This window comes from Lolium perenne, chromosome 1, assembly GCF_019359855.2.
Source record: "Lolium perenne isolate Kyuss_39 chromosome 1, Kyuss_2.0, whole genome shotgun sequence".
In the NCBI taxonomy this organism is placed as follows: Eukaryota; Viridiplantae; Streptophyta; class Magnoliopsida; order Poales; family Poaceae; genus Lolium; species Lolium perenne.
Genome location: NC_067244.2, coordinates 72,630,088 through 72,636,680, shown reverse-complemented (window position 1 = coordinate 72,636,680; position 6,593 = coordinate 72,630,088).

Here is a 6,593-nt window from a genome sequence, read left to right as displayed (position 1 = left end):
ACCTTTACTTTGATTTATTGCTTTATGAGTTAACTCTTATGCAGGACTTATTGATGCTTGTCTTGAAGTACTATTCATGAAAAGTCTTTGCTTTATGATTCATTTGTTTACTCATGTCATTACCATTGTTTTGATCGCTGCATTCATTACATATGCTTACAATAGTATGATCAAGGTTATGATGGCATGTCACTCCAGAAATTATCTTTGTTATCGTTTACCTGCTCGGGACGAGCAGGAACTAAGCTTGGGGATGCTGATATGTCTCCGACGTATCGATAATTTCTTATGTTCCATGCCACATTATTGATGATATCTACATGTTTTATGCATACTTTATGTCGTATTTATGCATTTTCCGGCACTAACCTATTAACGAGATGCCGAAGAGCCGATTCTTTGTTTTACTGTTTTTGGTTTCAGAAATCCTAGTAAGGAAATATTCTCGGAATTGGACGAAATCAACGCCCAGGGGCCTATTTTGCCACGAAGCTTCCAGAAGTCCGAGGGAGAGTCGAAGTGGGGCCACGAGGTGGCGACACACCAGGGCGGTGATGGCGTGTAACACACACGTTCGTTGGGAACCCCAAGAGGAAGGTATGTTGCACACAGTAGCAAGTTTTCCCTCAGAAAGAAACCAAGGTTTATCGAACCAGGAGGAGCCAAGAAGCACGTTGAAGGTTGATGGCGGCGGGATGTAGTGCGGCGCAACACCAGGGATTCCGGCGCTGATACGTCTCCGACGTATCGATAATTTCTTATGTTCCATGCCACATTATTGATGATATCTACATGTTTTATACACATTATATGTCATATTTATGCGTTTTCCGGAACTAACCTATTGACGAGATGCCGAAGTGCCAGTTCCTGTTTTCTGTTGTTTTTGGTTTCAGAAATCCTAGTAAGGAAATATTCTCGGAATTGGACGAAATCAATGCCCAGGGGCCTATTTTTACACGAAGCTTCCAGAAGACCGGAGGACTTACGAAGTGGGGCCACAAGGTGGCCAGACACCAGGGCGACGCGGCCTGGGCCTTGGCCGCGCCGGCCTGTCGTGTGGGGCCCTCGTGTGGCCCCCTGACTTGCCCTTCCGCCTACTTAAAGCCTCCGTTGCGAAAACCCTATCCCGTTCGACGAAACCAGAGAAAACCATCTAGAGCCGCCGCCATCGCGAAACTCCAATTCGGGGGACAGAAGTCTCTGTTCCGGCACCCTGCCGGGACGGGGAATTGCCCCCGAAGCCATCTCCACCGCCGTCTCCACCGCCATCTTCACCGCCATCTTCACCGCCATCGCTGTCTCCATGATGAGGAGGGAGTAATTCACCCCCGGGGCTGACAGCTCCGCTGTAGCTATGTGGTTCATCTCTCTCTTTATGTGATCTAGTTGAATATTGTCTATGTGCTACTCTAGTGATGTTATTAAAGTAGTTTATTCCTCCTGCACGGTGTAATGGTGACAGTGTGTCCACCGTGTAGTACTTGGCGTAGTCTATGATCATAATCTCTTGTAGGTTATGGAGTTAATTATTACTATGATAGTATTGATGTGATCTATGCCTCCTTCATAGTGTGATGGTGACAGTGTGCATGCTATGTTAGTTCTCGGTGTAATTGTGTTGATCTATCTTGCACTCTAAGGTTATTTAAACATGAATATCGAATATTGTGGAGCTTGTTAACTCCGGCATTGAGGGTTCGTGTAATCCTACATAGTTAGTGGTGTTCATCATCCAACAAGAGGGTGTAGAGTGGTTCTATTATGTGATCATTGTTGAGAGTGTCCACTAGTGAAAGCAGGATCCCTGGGCCTTGCTTCCAAGTATCGAATCTCCGTTTGTTTACTGTTTTGTTGCATGTTTACTCGCTGCCATATTTTATTCAGATTGCTATTACCACTCATATTCATTCATACCACTTGTATTTCACTATCTCTTCGCCGAACTAGTGCACCTATACATCTGACAAGTGTATTTGGTGTGTTGGGGACACAAGAGACTTCTTGCTTTGAGATTGCAGGGTTGCTTGAGAGGGATATCTTTGACCTCTTCCTCCCTGAGTTCGATAAACCTTGGGTGATCCACTTAAGGGAAACTTGCTGCTGTTCTACAAACCTCTGCTCTTGGAGGCCCAACACTGTCTACAAGAATAGAAGCACCCGTAGACATCAAGCTATTTTCTGGCGCCGTTGCCGGGGAGGTAAGGTAAAAGGTATTCACATCCTCCGACTACTAAGCTATTTCCTAGCACTGTTGCCGGTGTGTGAGTGCTCGAAGCTATCTCCTTTAGATTCTGCAATTGCATCTTTTTGTTTCTTGTTTTTATTTTCACTAGTTAGGCATAATGGAAAACAACAAAAAATTTGGTGAGCTTTTTAATCTCTTTCCTGATTTAGAATTGTTTGATGCGAAAATTAAAAAACCTATGGAACCTTATTTGCATGCTAGTAGCGATGTTATTAGTATGAATGCAATTACTGCTAATGCTATGGAGAAGTCTAAGCTTGGGGAAGCTAGTTTTTGTGATCTTTTTAGCTTCCCATCTTTAGGGGAGAAAATTTGCTCTGATAATACTTTATCTCCCATATGCGATAACTCTAATGATGCTTGTGATATTTTAAATGTACCTACTGAAAGTATTCCATATAAAATCCCGATGAAAATTATTGAACGTGTTGTGAATAACCGCTATGAAGGGGATCGAACTGTCCATCCTGGAGATCATTTACTCTTTTTGCATGAATTATGCGGGTTATTCAAGTGTGCAGGTATCTCTATGGATGAAGTGAAGAAGAAATTATTCTCTATGTCGTTGTCTGGTAAAGCGGCGCATTGGTATAAACTGCTGAAGGATGAGCATTCTCTTGATTGGAAGGATATTGTGCCTCTATTTTATTCTAAATTCTATCCTCCAAGTGAAATTCACAAAGACCAAAACCGAATATATAATTTCTGGCCTCATGATGGAGAGAGTATTGCCCAAGCATGGGAGAGATTGAAGTCTTTAATGCTCAAATGCCCCAATCATGAGCTTCCTGGTAATGTTATTATTGATAATTTCTATGCAAGACTTTCTTTTCAAGACAAGACCTTGCTGGATACTTCTTGTTCTGGATCATTCACGCGCAATAAAGAAGAGTTTAAATGGGACCTTCTTAATCGGATTCAGGAGAACGCTGAAGATTGGGAGAATGACAAAGGTAAAGAATCAGGTATAAACTATGATTATGAATGCATTGAAACTTTTATGGATACTGGTAAATTTCGAAATATGAGTGCTACCTATGGTCTTGACTCCCAAGTTGCTGCGAATCTTTATAAAGCTTTTGCCTCTCATTTTGAATTGCCTAGGAAGAATTTTGATAAGCATCATGAACCTTTTAAAGAGGCTTGTATGAAGGATGAAATTGTTGTTAATGATTGCAATAAACATGCTCAAACTCCTAAGAATGCTATTTCCTATAAGCATGTTAATTTTTGTGGAATGCATAGACCTTGTGGAATTAATCAAATCGAAGATGAATATTGTATCCATCATACTAATGAAAAAACTAGAAAGTGGTCTAGGGCGCTAGATGATCTTGGTAAAAAAGTTTGTGTCCTCTATCCTTTTATTGTGAACTTTGCCATAGAGTGGGTCATTTTAATTTTCAATGCTCCTCCAATGATAATTTGAACCCCATGAGCGCTGCAAATTTGTATTGTGATGATGAAATTACTCCTAATCAGCATGATGAACTTACTTTATTTTTGTGGTGTGAAGAGTTATCAAGAAAAATTTCTTTGTTAGATATTAATGATCTTGATGTTGATGATGTCCTACATGGGTGTTTTTCTTATTGCATTGATAATTGCCATACAAATACTTACATACAAAATATTTTAGAAGATGACACCTTGCCAAAATATGATAGGACCGCTGTGTGTTTTGAACTTATTAATGAAAAGGAGGAATCCTCCCAAGTTTCTTCTATTGTTTCTGGAAATAAAGCAGGTTATGTGGAGAAGCCTCTCATCAAGCCTCTCCCTCCTAAAGAAGGGAACGAGGAAAAGGAGAAGAAGAAGAAGGGAACGAAGAAGAAGAAGAAGAAGAAGAAGGGGAATAAAAAGAAAGAGGTAACAGCATATCCCCGCGTGTATGAGATAACGATAGGTAACCGTAAGTATGTTGCTCCTGATGATTATTATGATAATGAATCTGAATACAATGATCTTCCTATGCCCTTTACATATATTAGTGATCATGATTTGAAAGAGCACACTACTTTTGATATTGCAAATCTCTGGGAAACTAATTCTAAAAATGATGATGTTAATAATTACCATAGTATCAGTACTATCCATGCTTCCTCCCATAATGATATAGAAAGCTCTAAGCTTGGGGAAGAGGTGTTTGAAAATCCTTTTGCTACTGATCATTATGTGTTTGATACATCTCCTTCTAATAACAATGATGGTATGGTTACAGATAAACCGACTGTGAAAGATAACTATTCTATTTCTTATGATGACACTGTGCCTCCGACCTTTAATGATTATTATAAAGAATGCTATGATATAGGTTATAACTATCCTTATGAAACTTGTCATAGTTATGATTGGATTGCCAAAAACAATTCCCTTAATATGCAACTTGTTTACCATGTTCAAATTCTTGATAATAATCCTGCTCCAATTACTATTAATGAGAAGAATTCTTCTTATGCCAAAATTAATGATACTCCTATGCATATGAACCATGATAAGAATGTTTTAAGTGATGGGTATATTGTGGATTTCATCAATGATGCTACTGAAAGTTATTATGAGAGAGGGAAACATGGTTATATGCATCTTAATAATATTAAGTTTCCCCTCTTTATGTTGAGAATTTTTGAAGTTACACTGGTTTTATCTTCCTATGCTTGTTACTTTGCTCTTCATGAACTTGTTTATTTACAAGATTCCTATGCATAGGAAGCATGTTAGACTTAAATGTGTTTTGAATTTGCTTTTTGATGCTCTCTTTTGCTTCAACTCTTATTTCTTGCGCGAGCATCATTAAAACTGCTGAGCCCATCTTAATGGCTATAAAGAAAGAACTTCTTGGGAGATAACCCATGTGTTTATTTTGCTACAGTACCTTTGTTTTATATTTGTGTCTTGGAAGTTGTTACTACTGTAGCAACCGCTCCTTATCTTATTTTATTGCATTGTTGTGCCAAGTAAAGTCTTTGATAGCAAGGTTCATACTAGATTTGGATTACTGTGCAGAAACAGATTTCTTGCTGTCACGAATCTGGGCCTAATCCTCTGTAGGTAACTCAGAAAATTATGCCAATTTACGTGAGTGATCCTCAGATATGTACGCAACTTTCATTCAATTTGAGAATTTTCATCTGAGCAAGTCTGGTGCCATTTTAAAATTCATCTTTACGGACTGTTCTGTTTTGACAGATTCTGCCTTTTATTTCGCATTGCCTCTTTTGCTGTGTTGGATGGATTTCTTTGTTCCATTGACTTCCAGTAGCTTTGGGCAATATCCAGAAGTGTTAAGAATGATTGTGTCACCTCTGAACATGTGAGTTTTTGATTATGCACTAACCCTCTAATGAGTTTGTTTTAAGTTTGGTGTGGAGGTAGTTTTCAAGGGTCAAGAGAGGAGGATGATATACTATGATCAAGAAGAGTGAAAAGTCTAAGCTTGGGGATGCCCCGGTGGTTCATCCCTGCATATTTCAAGAAGACTCAAGCATCTAAGCTTGGGGATGCCCAAGGCATCCCCTTCTTCATCGACAACTTATCAGGTTTTTTCTCTTGAAACTATATTTTTATTCGGTCACATCTTATGTACTTTACTTGGAGCGTCTGTTTGTTTTTGTTTATGTTTGAATAAATTCATGCTTGTGTGGGAGAGAGACACGCTCCGCTGTTGCGTATGAACACATGTGTTCTTAGCTTTATTCTTAATGTTCATGGCGGAGTTGAAAACCGCTTCGTTAATTTTTATATGGTTGGAAACAGAAAATGCTGCATGTGGTAATTAGTATAATGTCTTGAATAATTTGATACTTGGCAATTGTTGTGCTCATATAGATCATGTTTAAGCTCTTGCATCATGTACTTTGCACCCATTAATGAAGAACTACATAGAGCTTGTTAAAATTTGGTTTGCATGATTGGTCTCTCTGAGTCTAGATATTTTCTGGTAAAGGTGTTTGAACAACAAGGAAGACGATGTAAAGTCTTATAATGCTTACAATATGTTCATATGTGAGTCTTGCTGCACCGTTTTATACTTGAGTTTGCTTCAAACAACCTTGCTAGCCTATCCTTGTATTGAGAGGAATTCTTCTCGTGCATCCAAATCCATGAGCCAAAAACTATGCCATTTGTGTCTACCATACCTACCTACTACATGGTATTTCTCTGCCATTCCAAGCAAATACTTCATGTGCTACCTTTAAACAATTCAAAAGCTATTATCTCTTATTTATGTCAATGTTTTATAGCTCATGAGGAAGTATGTGGTGTTTTATCTTTCGATCTTGTCATTTACTTCGATGTACTTTCACAATGGACTAGTGGCTTCATCCGCTTATCCAATAATTTT